A 14,326-nucleotide genomic window follows, 5' to 3' on the forward strand; every position below is an offset into this window, starting at 1 on the left:
GTCATCAGCGAATCTGGAGTACGCCCCGACCCGCAGCAGACAGCTGCCATCGCAAAGTTCCCGCAGCCAATCGACAAGAAGGCAGTGCACAGACTCCTTGGCATGTGCGCCTACTATAGGCGCTTTGTAAAGGACTTTTCACGCATCGCGGAGCCGCTGACACATCTATTCAAATGTGATGTCGAGTTCAAGTGGGAAACGCCACAGGCCGACGCATTTCAAGAACTCAAACGACGCATGCAGTCGCCGCCAGTACTTGCACATTTCGACGAGGACGCCGATGCCGAAATCCACACTGACGCCAGTAGCCTAGGCCTCGGTGCCGTCCTAGTCCTGAGGAAAGACAGACTTGAACGGGTGATATCTTATGCCAGCCGCTCGCTGTCAAAAGCGGAAGGCCATTTTTCTACGACTGAAAAGGAGTGCCTCGCCATCATTTGGGCTACAGCAAAATTCCGCCCTTACCTCTATGGCAGGTCATTCAAAGTCGTCAGCGACCATCACGCGTTATGTTGGCTAGCTAACTAATATTGTATTAGCTTGTAAATGCATATTTGTATAATATATTGCATACATGAATGCACCATTACCACATTGGAAGTCTATGGGTGGCAGGGCCACTGTTAGGCATAGGTTGCCCCGTCGTTCAAGACCAACTTAGGTATAACAATGGTGGAAACAAACATAAAGAAATAAATTACGCGGCCCTCATGCTCATTGTATTTGATTCCCTCTATCTGGAACTACGAGGGTATGTGGGCAGTTAGCGTGCACGAAGAAATAAAGAATGATAATTTGATGCAGGAACAACAAATTGCCAGTTTCACTCGAAGGCGAAGCATTGAAATCTGCAGCAAGGTTTTCCTTTCCTCTGAAGGTGTCTCAGAACACTACGGGGATGAAGAGCGTGCCGGCAGCATTGCAGACGTGACGCGTTCGCGGTGCACCAGGTGAGAGCGAAGGAATACCGCCGTCCATGGCCGGCGCCCAAACAAAGGATTACCCCAATTTTGCTACCCGTTCTACACGCTGCCGTATGCACACAGGTGCTCAGCAGGAACGTAATCATCATCATCATCATCATCATTAGTGTATTTTATGCCCAGTGCAGGATGAAGGCCTCTCCTTGCGATCTCCAATTGCCCCTGTCCTGCGCCAACTGATTACAAATAGCGACTGCGAATTTCCTAATTTCACCGCCCGACCTAGCTCTCTGCCGTCCTCGACTACGCTTCTCTTCTCTCGGCACCCATTCTGTAACCCTAATGGTCCACCGGTCACCCATCCTACGCATTACATGGCCTGCCCAGCCCCATTTTTTCATCTTAATGTAAATTAGAATATCGGCTATCCTCGCTTGTTCTCTGATCTACTCCGCTCTCTTTCTGTATCCTAGCGTTACGCCTAGCATTTTTCGTTACATAGCACTTTTCGCCATCCTCATCTTGTTCTCGAGCTTGTTTATCAACCTCCAAGTTTCTGCCCCATATGTTAGCACTGGTGGAATGCATTTATCGTACACCTTTATTTTCATTGATAGCGGTAAGCTCCCAGTCAGGATCTGGCAATGCCTGCCATACGCACTCCAACCCATTTTTATTCTTCTGTAAATTCTCTTCTCATGATCAGGGTCCCCTGTGACTAATTCACCTAGATAAACGTACTCCTTACGGACTCTGGAGGCTGACTAGCCACCTTGAACTCTTGCCGTTCTCTTGCCATGCCATTGGACATTGTCATTGTCTTCTGCACTATAATCTCTCTTACACTCCCTACACTCCCACTCTTACACTCTCTCTGTTAAGGTCCTCAATCATTTGTTGTAATTGGTCCCCATTGTTGCTGAACAGAACAATGTCATCTGCAAACCGAAGGTTGCCGATATATTCGCAATTGTTACTCCCTCCTAAGCCTTCCTAGTTCAATGGCTTGAATACTTCTTCCAAGCTTTCATACTTATTCGTTCAAGTCCGTCTTTCCTCTTGACAACGACAGCACCGAGGCCTAGGCTACTGGCGTCGGTGTGGATTTCTGTTTCGGCGTCCTCGTCGAAGTGCGCAAGTACCGTGAGTGATTGCATGGGCGGTTTGAATTCTTGAATTCTTGGCCTGCGGCATTTCGCACTTGAACTCAACATCACATTGAGTTAGATGTGTCAGCAGCTCTGCGATACGTGAAAAGTTCTTGATAAAGCGCCTGGAGTAGGCATACATGCCAAAGATTCTCCACACTGCTTTCTTGTCGATGGGCTGCGGGAACTTTGCGATGGCAGCTGTCTTCTGCGGGTCGGGGAGGACTCCAGATTTGCTGATGACGTGGCCCAAGAACAGAAGCTCATCGCAAGCGAAGCGGCACTTTACCGGCTTCAGAGAGAGCCCTGATGACTTGATGTCCTCTAGTACTGTCGCAAGCCGCCTAAGGTGATCGTCGAAATTTCCGGCAACGACGACGACGTCATCTAAATAAACAAGACATGTCTGCCACTTCAGTGCTGCTAACACTGTGTCCATCACGCACTGGAGCGTTGCAGGGGCCGAGCACAGTCGGAATGGCATGACCTTCAACTCAGAGACCGTCTGGCGTGATGAAGGCAGCCTTTTCGCGATCTCTCTCGTCGACTTTTATTTGCAAGTAGCCAGACTTAAGGCCCGTTGACGAGAAGTATTTAGCGTTGTAGAGCCAATCCAATGCGTTGTCTATCCGTGGAAGCGGGTATACTTCCGTCTTCGTGATCTTGTTCAGTCGACGATAATCGACGCAGAAACGTAGGGTACCGTCCTTTTTCTTCATCAAGACTACAGGAGATGCCCACGGGCTTTTCGACTGCCGGATGTTGTAATCGCGCAGTATTTCGCTGACTTGTTGCCTTATAGCTTCACGTTCTCGCGTCGAAACTAGGTAAGGGATCTGACGGAGTGGTCGAGCGGACTCTTCGGTTATTATGCGATGCTTTGCAACTGGTGTTCGTCGAAACCTCTATGACGTCGAAAAGCAGTCTTTGTATCGTCGGTGAAGATTTCTGAGCTGTTGCTGCTTATCCACAAGGAGACATGGATTTATGTCAAAGTATTGTTCTGGAACTATGGTCGCCGGGGTAGATGCGGCAGAATCCGAGAGCACAAACGCATTGCTGGTTTCTTCAATTTTCTCGATGTATGCGATCGTTGTACCCTTGTTAACGTGCTAGAACTCCTGGCTGAAGTTGGTCAGCATCACTTCCGCTTTTCCTCCATGCAGTCGAGCGAGCCCCATTGCGATGAAAATTCCTAATCGAGCAGCAGACGTTGATCACATGCGATGACGCCTTCTAAGTCTGCGGTTGTTTCATTACCGACAGAAATGACAATGCTGGAGCGAGGCGGGATGCTGACTTGACTTTCGAGCACGCTCAAGGCATGGTGACTGCGAGAGCTATCGGTTGCTATCGCTTGATCTTCCGAGAGCATTATTGATTTCCACTTCAGGTCGATGACTGCGCCGTGTTGGTTCAGGAAGTCCATGCCAAGAATGGGGTCTCATGAACACTGTTGGAGGATGACGAAGGTGCCAGAGTAAGTCCGGTCATGAACGGTAATTCTGGCGGTGCACATTCTAGTCGACGTTATCGGGTGTCCTCCAGCGGTCCGAATTTGAGGGCCGTCCCATGCAGTCTTAACGTTCTTCAACTGGGCGGCGATGGGCCCACTCATGACGTAGTAGTTGGCTCCTGTGTTCATAAAGGCGGTGACTGCGTGGCCATCATGAAGCACGGCGACGTCGGTGGTACTTTGTCTTTCGTTGCAGTTAAGACTCGGCGTTGGATCACGGCTGCGTCGTGTTGACACGTGGCTGGAACTTCACGGCGTAAGGTCTTTTGTCAGCGTATTCCTTGCTTCTAGGGCTCGTCTAGGGTTCCAGGGAACAGCAGCCGCACCTTCATCGGTTGCTGCTTTTGGTTTTTCGTATGTGGGCTCGCAGACCGGTCCCAGCCTTGGCCAGTGTATGGTCGCCATTGCGGCGATAGGTAGCAGCCTGGTGACGGCGAACGGGACGGTCGTCGAGAACTCCACTGAGTGGCAGCGAGGTAGTCGATGTCACGAGGGCGCTCGCCAAGCTGCGGACGCGACGCGTTGACGGCCAACCCTCGCAGTCCCAAGTCTCTCTCTCTTCACAGTTTTCAGTGGCTGTCATTCACAGTTCGCAGTGGCCTCTTTGTCATCTCCGATATAGCGCGTTGAGAATAGTTTTGCAAGCATAGATCTACAATGCGGCGTCTTTCTTTTTCCGGTACGCCGCGACATGGCTAGTTTCCGAAAGTGAACCGGGGAAATTAAATTATACTGCACTGTTACAGCGTTTTTATTGCCGAAGTGCCATGGCAACCAGGAACCGAACAAAATGCAATTCTTCATGCAAGTCGACAGAAATATGTATTTTAATGGAAACACCTCTGGTATCTTTCGATTTGACGAGTCATCCCAGAATCTTTAACTCGTGAGCGGCTAGTCACTCAGTTGAGCAGCCGTTGGCTGCACCGCCTCAGCATATTAAGCTAAGATGGGGTAGCATGACCAAAGAAAAAAAAAAGGCTCGGCGGTAGATCGGGCTGACGCCCATGGTCAGTTAAAAAGTAAACTGGCCCGACCACAGCAATCTGGCTTGGGCTGGACTTGGCTTTTGCAAATGGCCAGCCCGTTTGCGGACCACCGGCATGCTGTCGGCAGACGACACCAGCCGGGCCTCATGCCGGTTTAATTATCGTGGTCACGTTCGTCCAACACACGGGCTGGCGACTTCCCCACGACGGCAACAGCATCGCTTGTCCGCGGCAAGCGTTCCTGTGCTGCATTCATATTTGTATTTTACCCACTCAGCCTAGCCCCCCCCCCCACTCACCCACCCACTAAAGAAAAAGAAATCAATTCCTTCTACTCTCCAAATTTATCCGGTGCCCACCGGATAATTTTTGTCGTTTCGGGACGTATACCGCACAATTAACAAATTATTATATGCTAGTGAGAATATGCATATGGCTTATTCCGAGCACGCACTTAGATGAAATAGAAGCGAATAACGACTTAATAACCCCGCAAGACGTAACTTAAGCTAGAAAACAGACATGTAGATTATAAATTTTCCACTCCAATTACCTATTCAAAACGGACACAAAGAGCATTTGCATGCGGCGTGCATTGACTCCAAGTATTGACTCCAAAGAGAAAAAACAAACACACACACAAAAAAACATCGGCGGCAATGTTTTACTCCAACTAATCAATGTAATCAAATAATTGACCGACGATTCCTCTAAATGAGAATGCGACTTCTCGCGTCAGGTAGCCGTCAATGAACCGGCACCGCTTCGGTGATTTTACCCAAACTGTGACACCCAAACTGGTGCGTCTAGTGACGGAATCGTGACGTCATGGGGCGCGGGTGGAGAGGGGGATCTGTTGGCGGGCGACGGCAGCGTATGTCATCGCTTCCGGCTGGATCTGTGGCGATGGCGTTTCGACCTGAGTAACACCAAGAGATCGCTGAACCTCTTTGACGCTGTCGGCGATTGAAGCCACTTGAGGCTGCGACCTTGGGAAAAGCTTACTCCGTTCCTCACGAACGACCGCTCTGATGGTCTCTCGCATGTCGTCACTGCCGAGAGCTTGAACATTGGTGTAGTTTCGGCGGTTATGTGGCCTTGTCCGCATATCGAGCGTCTTCTCAATGGTTGTGGCTTCGGAAACAAATTCAGTAACAGTCCTGGGCGGGTTGCGTTTTCGTGCATTCATTCTTTATTTACAATATTTTACAAAATACGAAAGCATTACTGGACCCATTGGCTAGTCCCGGGTGCATAGTCAACTTAGGGTACAAAAAACGCAGCACGCGAGCAAACCAAACAGCAGACACAATACATAATAATAAAGTTAACATACATGACTTAGGTACGAAGGTAAATATAAACTCACTCTGTGTTTTTCCTTCACGCACGCGCGAAAACAAAAGACATAATACACAATAAAATTGACATGCATAACTTCGGCAGGAATGTAGATATAAAGCAAGTGTACTTTTATCCACAGTATTCTTCAAAAACGTATTTTCTTAGAGCAGACCTAAAGTTCCGGGCGTGTTTTATATGTATTGGCAGAGAATTCCAAACAAATGCGCCGAAACATTCCAAGAGCCTTTTCCCGTACAGGTTATGACATGCAGGCAGATTAAAACACTGATTAATTGCAGCTCTTGTATTCTTTAACGGAATTTTAAACAAAATAACAGGAAGTGGACCACTGTTTTCGATAATACTATGAATTATCTCAGCCATTTTCAATTCATAATGCATGCACTGGCAACACATGCAATGAGCTATACAAGTACTACGTACTGGATTGTGTGCTACCAGAAGAAGTGATAATTCTTAATGCGCGTTTTTGCATACAGGATCAAGGTAAGTTATAAAAGTGTTTCCCCATGAGTCAATACAATAAGATATCAGACTCTGAACGAAGAAAAAGTACAGAATGCGTAGGACAGGATATACGAAACATTCACGAGCCTTAAGAAGAATATAACATGCGTAAGTAAGCTTGGAACAACGGTGTTTACTACGAGTTTTCCAGTGCATGTCTGAATCGAAGAAAATGCCTAAACATTTGTAAGAGACAGCTTGTTGTAGTTTTGTACCGCGTAATAATATGTCCATTATTTCAGTATTGAGTTGTTTCTTCCTGAAAAGAAAAGCTGTATACTTAGTCTTACTAAGATTAAGGGTCAGTTGATTGGACGTGAACCACTTAAAACCATTATCTAGCTTTGCATCTATCTTATCCTGTATATCAAGCAGACTGTCTCCAGTGAATACAAGGGCGGTGTCGTCAGCATACATCAAAGCCTGTGAATGTCTAAGCGTTGCAGGGAGATCATTCACGTAGAGTGAGAAGAGCATGGGCCCAAGAACGTTGGCCCTGTGGCACGCCGGTTAGTACGATTTGTGAAGTAGAGATATAATTTTTAAGTAATACATGCTGCTTGCGGTTACTGAGGTAGCTTCTAAGTAAGTTCAGGATTTTGCCCCTAAACTCTTGATTGTTAATCTTGTTCTGTAATATCTGATTGTCAACTGTATCAAAGGCCTTTTCTTTGTGGAGATAGAGAACGACCGCAATTTTATTCTGTTGGAGAGCCGTATTGAGTAGGTGCGTCAGGGGCACGGTGGTCAGGGGTAGCACAGCGGAAGTAGATTTCTGAGGTCTGCAACCGTGTTGGTGGAGGCTCAGGATATTGTATTTGGATATAAATTTGTTTATGTTCACAGCGAATGTCTTTTCAAAAACAGTTTTGATAACGCTATTAATTGAAATCGGCCTATAACTTGATGGGTGAAATCGATCTCCGTCCTTATAAATGGGAACTACTTTTGCTATTAAAAATAGCATTCTATTAAATAGCTTCTGAATTAAAAATTCAGAAGGATATATTTTAGAATCAAGGGAGTAATTAAATAGAAAAGGAGGGGACCCGCTAATATGTAAATGTTGTCCTTAATCAGCTTAACAGGTATTTGGTCATGCTAAGCTGCCTTATTAGATCTTAACTCTTTAACAACTGCTATTATTTCATCCACTTCACCACTGATTGGATAGACTACGTACATTCGGTGATTTGAGGTCGTTGGGTTGCTAGTTGCGGTCCTATATTTACAAAAATATACTCGGTAAATTTATCAGCCGTTCCCTCGTCAAGTACATCAGGCAACATACGCTGCTCTGAACGAAGCCCTACCGCACATGTTACAATATTCCAAATTTTACCTCTCTTGCCCTCAGCAATAATGAGAAGAGTAGTATACTTGTTTTCTTTCACGCAGTAGAAATACCGACAGGTTCCTGAAACCCTTAAACTGGCTTAGATACCAGTTATTACTTTTAGCACGTTTCCATTCCTCATGTCATTTTTCTTTCTCCTTCAGTATGCGTAGGATGTTGTTAGTTATCCATGGGCATATAGGTGCAACATATCGACTCGAGGACCGGCTGACACAGACACGGAATAGCATTTGCTGCCCTCTAGCCCCACGGCCATGCCAGCGGGCCCTAGTGGTCCTCTGCGCCATGAAGCCAAGAATGATAGGGTCAGTGAACCCGGTGACCCTACGGGCAAGCAAAGAAATGGAAACAATGAGAAGGAAGGAGTTCAGAAAATGCTGAATCACGTGGTAGAGTCAATGCGCGTGATTCTCAGTGGTCCATAAAATCCGGCCGCTAAATGTGTCCTGCTCGCCGTGCTGGAGCCGCTAATCACAGCACTTTACATGCTACAAAGTTTTTGTTTGGCGCTTGTGCTGCTCACGCAGGGGAGGCCCACACACCAGCTTCGTCTTAGCGCCTTTATCTTTAGGTTCACTTAAATTGGTGATTACAGACAAGATAGGGAACTCGATAGTGGCTCAAGGATGAGATTTCTGAATGTTTATTATCAGAATGTTCAACTTGCTTTCACCGTTGTGCATCCCTCTTTCTACGTCATCATCCTCCCTCATCACACCTTTATGCCCCCGTTCCCCCTCCACCTGTGCAGAGTAGCAGGCTAGAGCGCGTTAGCTCAGACCGCCCTCTTTGCCTTTTTTCAAATAAATTATCTCTCTATCTCGAGAACTTGTTTGTGGTGCTCTGAAAGGCGGCACCCTGGACTACTGTAAAGATCTAGATATATCCAATAGCCCATCACTTACCCTTTCTGTTGTGGTTAAAATCCAAGAAAATATAACTGCGAACATGTCTTCTCATGAACCGCAGAAGAAGATTGACTATCAATTAGTTCGACAGAATTTGCAGCAAGTAAACTTCTTTGGTACCTATGATGCTGACATAAACAAAGAATATACAAACTTCGCTTTTTGCGAACTTGTCAAGCTTTGCTAGTTCATCGGTGAGCACCTTCAGAATCTTTTCTTTTATGCTGTTCGGCTGTTTTTCTCCAGAAACCGTGAGCCCATCCCCGAGAATACCAGTGTTCACAATTCAAAGAACAGAGAGCGTCAGCGAACCATGAACGTCCTTGCGAATACAAATTAGGCAACAAGCAGGCAATAGGCAACACACTCGAGGCAGCCACAGCGACGGCGCGGCGTAATATTTCCACAAATAGGAACGGAATTGCCACCAACCTGCGAAAGGTAGATCAACTTCGTTATGACGCGTCTGTACGCCGCCGCTGCTGCTGAAGTGAATGCGGCACACAAGAATGCCTCTCCTCGATGAAGCCGATAAGCCCAGGAGCAGTCTCCGGTCAGTGAAAACAGATGGCAGCAGGCGTGAGTCCTGTTGCATTTGGACTACTGCGTTTTCTTCGAGATTGGCAATGCAGGAAGGCAGATATGTTCCGGGACCCTTTGAATATGCTGGCAGCGCTTCTGTCCACTGCTCCTGTGAAAGGTAGATCAACTTTTTCATGGCGCGTCTGTACGCCGCCGTTGCTGCTGACGAAGTCAATCTGGCGAAGAGCTCCTGCTTTACTCCACGCATGAGGCACCAAATTTTCTTCTCAGGCATATCCGGGTTGGTGTGGCGGAACAGGCGCATCATCTCCTCGGTGAAGATGGCTATGGCCTCGTTCGGTAGTTGTACTCGGACTTCTAGCATAGCTTCGGCCCTTTCCTTGCGCACGACGCTCGTAAAAGTCCGCAGGAAGCCGCTATGGAACAGGTCCCATGTTGTCAGGGTCGACTCCCGGCTCTCGAACCACATTCTGGTGGCGTCTTCTAAGGGAAGTATACATGCCTCAACTGTTCGTCGGAATCCCAGTCGGAGTGCCAGCACCTCCGCCAGATGTCACGCAGTGGTGACGGTGAAGAAAGCAGCACAGCTGGGAATGACGAAACTAGCGTTTTATTGGGCGAACCTGTGCCCCTCAAAAACAGGCTACACTCGAAGAACGGCGAACGCAGTCGGCGACCGTCGAAAGTCTGATCTGGCGGTCAAGCGAGTCTGCTTTTATACAGGAGTCATCGAAGGTTCCAGAGTAATCGGTGGTGCCTGCGTGTCTTCCAGGAAGTTCGACACAATTCGCGTCACACATGGAATCGGATTACACAAGCGTCGGTGACAACAGAACCGTCAACAACATTCGAGAAACTTCCAATACATGCGGGCGCGTCCTCTACAAATCGATAACATTTGGTAGACGGTGAAAAGCGGCCACCCGAAAAAGTTAAACAACTACATGCGTCAATATGTTAGTGCCTGTAAAATACATTTATCATACAGCTTTCTTTTCAATGATAGCGGTAAGCTCCCAGTCAGGATCTAGCAATGCCTGCCGTATGCATTCCAACACATTTTTATTCTTCTGTAAATTCCTTTCTCATGATCAGAGTACCGATAAGATAAGAGGCTGACTGGCGACCTTGAACTCTTGTTCCCTTGCCAGGCTGTTGGACATTATCTTTGTCTTCTGCATAATAATATTCAACGCCACTCTTTCTCTCTGTTGAGGTCGTCAATCATTTGTTCTAATTCGTCCCCAGTGTTGCAGAACAGGACAATGCCATCTGTAAACCGAAGCTTGCCTAGTTACACGGCCTTCATCCTCACTCCTAAGCCTTCCCAGTTAAATGGCTTGAATACTTTTTTCAAGCATGCAGGGAATAAGATCGGAGAGATTGCGTCTCCTTCCCTGACCCTTTTCTTTATAGGTATCTTCCTACTTTTCTCGTGGAGAACCCAGGTAGCTCTACAGTCTTTGCAGATATTTGCCAAGATATTTACGTAAGCCTCCTGTAGGAATGCGTGTGCGCACAGCGCTCATGCCAGCGGGTGAAGCCAGAAGGCTTGCCTGGCTCCGGCAGAGCCAATTGAGCGTAGCGTAACTGAGTCACTGCTTTTGGAGAGCTTTTCTGGAGACCTTTTAATGCTCCACGTGCGAGCCGTGCGTGCACCATGGATAGAAGGACAGAACGCCAAAGGAGCGAGTGCGCTTTGTGCGTCCGTATAATTGGTGTTGCAATAAAAAAGAAAACTGGCTGTGGCTTAACTCAGCTAACCCTGGTTATGCAAAGCGATAACTTGTTTTAGCCTGGGTTAAAGCCCCGCCATCCACGCGTCACCGCTGCTTTCTTGGTCGGCGGTGGCGCGTGGATGGAGGGGCTCTAGCCTGGGTAAGTCTTGGTATCACTTGGTTAACCTTTGATTTAGCTGTAATTATTATACTTAGGTATACAGTCATCGTTAAGCCAGGTATGACGGCTTTGCCTAGGTCAGTGCTTAGACATCACTGTGATTGGGCTTGCATAGACACGCATCGTTCAATGGTGCGACGCCTGTTGTGCCACAGAGAAAGCGCAAGTGCAAGACATGCGAAGAGACGCCGCCAACATGCGCAGCGTGGAAGCACAAACGGACAGGGCGTGAACGCAGTCGCTACATTGAACTCGACGGTGCGACGCCTGTTGCATTCCGGACCCTCTCCAGTGAAGCAGGTCGCCGGGCAATATCCGCGGGGTGGTCACACGCCACTTGGCGACGACTGCTCAAAGTCTCCTCGATTTGGCTGCACTTCCTGCACTAGTTCAGGGGGTGCAGCACTCAGGCACTTGATTTGCCTGTGCAGCTAGCGCCACCTGCACTTCGGCACTCGATTTGACGTCGTGCTGCACGAGTTCATGTACACTTTGGCACTAGACTCTCCGCAAGTTCGTTTCTCGTGCACGTAGTGCAAGGCTCTTGGTAGCAGACGACACATGCGGTTCCGTGGCCATGCGGGTGTTGGTAGACGGCATCGACGGCGCCTGTTGTTAGTAACGCAGCACGGACGCCAGTTTTCTTCAGGATGTGTACGCAGCATCTTGTTAAGGGCGCTTTCCGGGTTCAGCTGCTGCTAAGTGCACTGAAGCCCGGAATTTTTCCACAGGTCACAGTCGTTTGTAATAATTTTCACGAGCTTACCGCTACCTCGACGTTAAGTTTACGCGAAACCACATCGGTCCGTCATTTGAAACGTTGTGCCATATATGATTCAGAAAGGTGTGGAAACTGCGCTTGGTCATGCTTTCTGAATAATCATGCCGAAGTTGAACTAATTTCCAGGTACTAATACATAAATTCTTCCCAGAGGACAAGAAAACGCCATTGCGCACACGTTTACGCTTGCGGCACACACCAACAAAAGAAAAGCCACAGCCGCCCAGTCGCAGCAGACGAAGGCCTGTACGTTCCTGCACTTTCGTCCTCGATATGACCGCTGCACCGAAAGCGCTAGTGTGGCGCTACACTCACACTTCAAGAACTGGCGCTACACTGTTACACTTTTCTGAACTAGAGCAAAAAGTGCAGCCAAATCGAGGAGACCTAGAGCCTCCCGCGCAACACTCGGAGAAGACGTCCCCACGTCGCTCTCATCCACGGCCAAGCCATAGAATAAAGAACCAACTTTAGAGAAGGGAAACTGTACCTTCCACAGTGGTTCGAAAATAGGAAGTGGCAGCGCATGGAAATTAGCGGGACGCCCGACAGACAGCGTTACTTCAACAGGAAGCGGAAATGCCTTTTTTTTTAGTACAATATCCAACATGGCCGCTTTTTACAGGCGGCGTACGCTGGGCACGCGCCGTGCTCACCTTGTTGGCTTTGCTGCATGCCTCAGGTGCCGCGTTTTAATCGCCAGGGGACTAAAGAGCCTCTAATGATGCCCATACAAACAAGCCACAAGTGAGTGAACAGGACGGGCGACTTTATTGGCAGAAGAAAAGCAGTGTACCTTCTCCTACAAGAGCATAAATAAAATTTGCATGTCGAGATGCGCTGAAACCATTAACGCGAGCTCGTAAACTGCTCACTTTCGTCGTCGCACATGGCGATCTGGTAACAATCAATAGCGCAAGCAAATTGGGCAGCGCACCACCTGTTTGCATCGACAGTCACCGTAACTTGCATTGCGAAACAATCGGGTGACGCAAGGCATCTCCTGCCGCAACCAACACAACGACATGGACTACCCGGCATTTTAGCGTTAACTCCTTTCCAACCTGCACGTTTATTTTTGTTCTTTCGGGGGCCGCTAATGTGTAACTCATACTTCGTGCCCCACATTCTCAATATAGGCATCACCATTTTGCAGCCACTTTTGCAGGCCTTTCCACCCATGTGACTATCAACTTCATACACTTCGGACCATGTATTCACGTGTGCTGGTTTCCGTTTACGCCACATACCGGATGATGAAGGTCCACAAGCATAATTTGCTCGCGGCTGCCGCAGGAATTGTCGAACGGGGAGAGCACCAATTACGGTGCATGTAAATTGGGAGTCTTTGTCGCTGTGTGCACTGCAGCAGCAGATGGTTACCTCGAGAGACTCTTGCCCATGCAGCTGACCAGGTCGCCACATTCAAGAAACATAACACGGCGACCATTATCAAATTAGACTTGGCATTCAATCAGCGCATAAGGTTCAGACAATACGCTGTACATTGACCAAGATCCACATGACAACAGTGGGCATTCACGCACTGCAGGTCACTTATAGCACTTTCAGCTATCCGACTTCAGGCAGAGTGCTTGCCTACGTCGCACATGGCGGTCTAGTAACGAGTGACAACCAGCAGCGCAAGCAGATTGGACAGTGCCCCACCTGTTTGCATTGACAGTCGCCGTAACTTGCACTGCGAATCAATTGGGTGACGCAGGCACCTGCTGCCATAGCCAACACAGCGACATGAACTATCCGGCATTCTAGCGTTACCGCCTTTCCTACCTGCACGTTTGGTGCAGGTAGTACTTGGTAGCACACTTGGTGCCCCACGTGCTCTCAATATGGACATGGTCTGTTTTGTGGGAATCGCCATTTTGCAGCCACTTTTGCAGGCCTTTCCACCCACGTGGATATCAACTTCGTACACTTCAAACCATGTAATCATGTGATAGTCTCCGTTCACGCCAAAACGCTGCCGCAAGCACACTTTGGCCGCGAGCACACTTTACCCACGGCTGCAGCAGGGAAGGACAAACAGGGAGCACCAATCGCAGTACATCTAAACAGGGAGTCTGTGTCGCTGTGCGGACTGCAGGAGCAGGTGCTTACCTCGAGAGACCGTTGCCCAATGCATCTGACCAGGCTGCCACATCCGAGAAATGTAACACGCCAGCCATGACCAAGTGGGACAACATTGAAACAGGACTAAGCAATCAAATCATTTCAGCATACTCTAACATAACGCTCAATCTATACATTGACAGCATACACTATACATTGGCTACGATCCACATGACAACAGTGAGCATACACGCACACGGGTTGCTTGCGGCACATTCAACCGTCCGACTGTAGGCATAGTGCTTGCCTTCGTCGCACAT

At 48.2% G+C, this 14,326-nt stretch overlaps 1 protein-coding gene across 1 annotated transcript in view; it reads right to left on the reverse strand.

The window, feature by feature from the left end:
* Positions 1–9,253, reverse strand: part of LOC126524415 (juvenile hormone acid O-methyltransferase-like) — a 74,135-nt gene extending 64,882 nt beyond the window's left edge. The window contains exon 1 of the mRNA XM_050172734.3: positions 9,146–9,253. The gene's annotated coding sequence lies outside the window, so the exon portion shown is untranslated. The remainder of the gene's footprint in view (positions 1–9,145) is intronic.
* Positions 9,254–14,326: the final 5,073 nt, after the last annotated feature.

This window comes from Dermacentor andersoni, chromosome 3, assembly GCF_023375885.2.
Source record: "Dermacentor andersoni chromosome 3, qqDerAnde1_hic_scaffold, whole genome shotgun sequence".
In the NCBI taxonomy this organism is placed as follows: Eukaryota; Metazoa; Arthropoda; class Arachnida; order Ixodida; family Ixodidae; genus Dermacentor; species Dermacentor andersoni.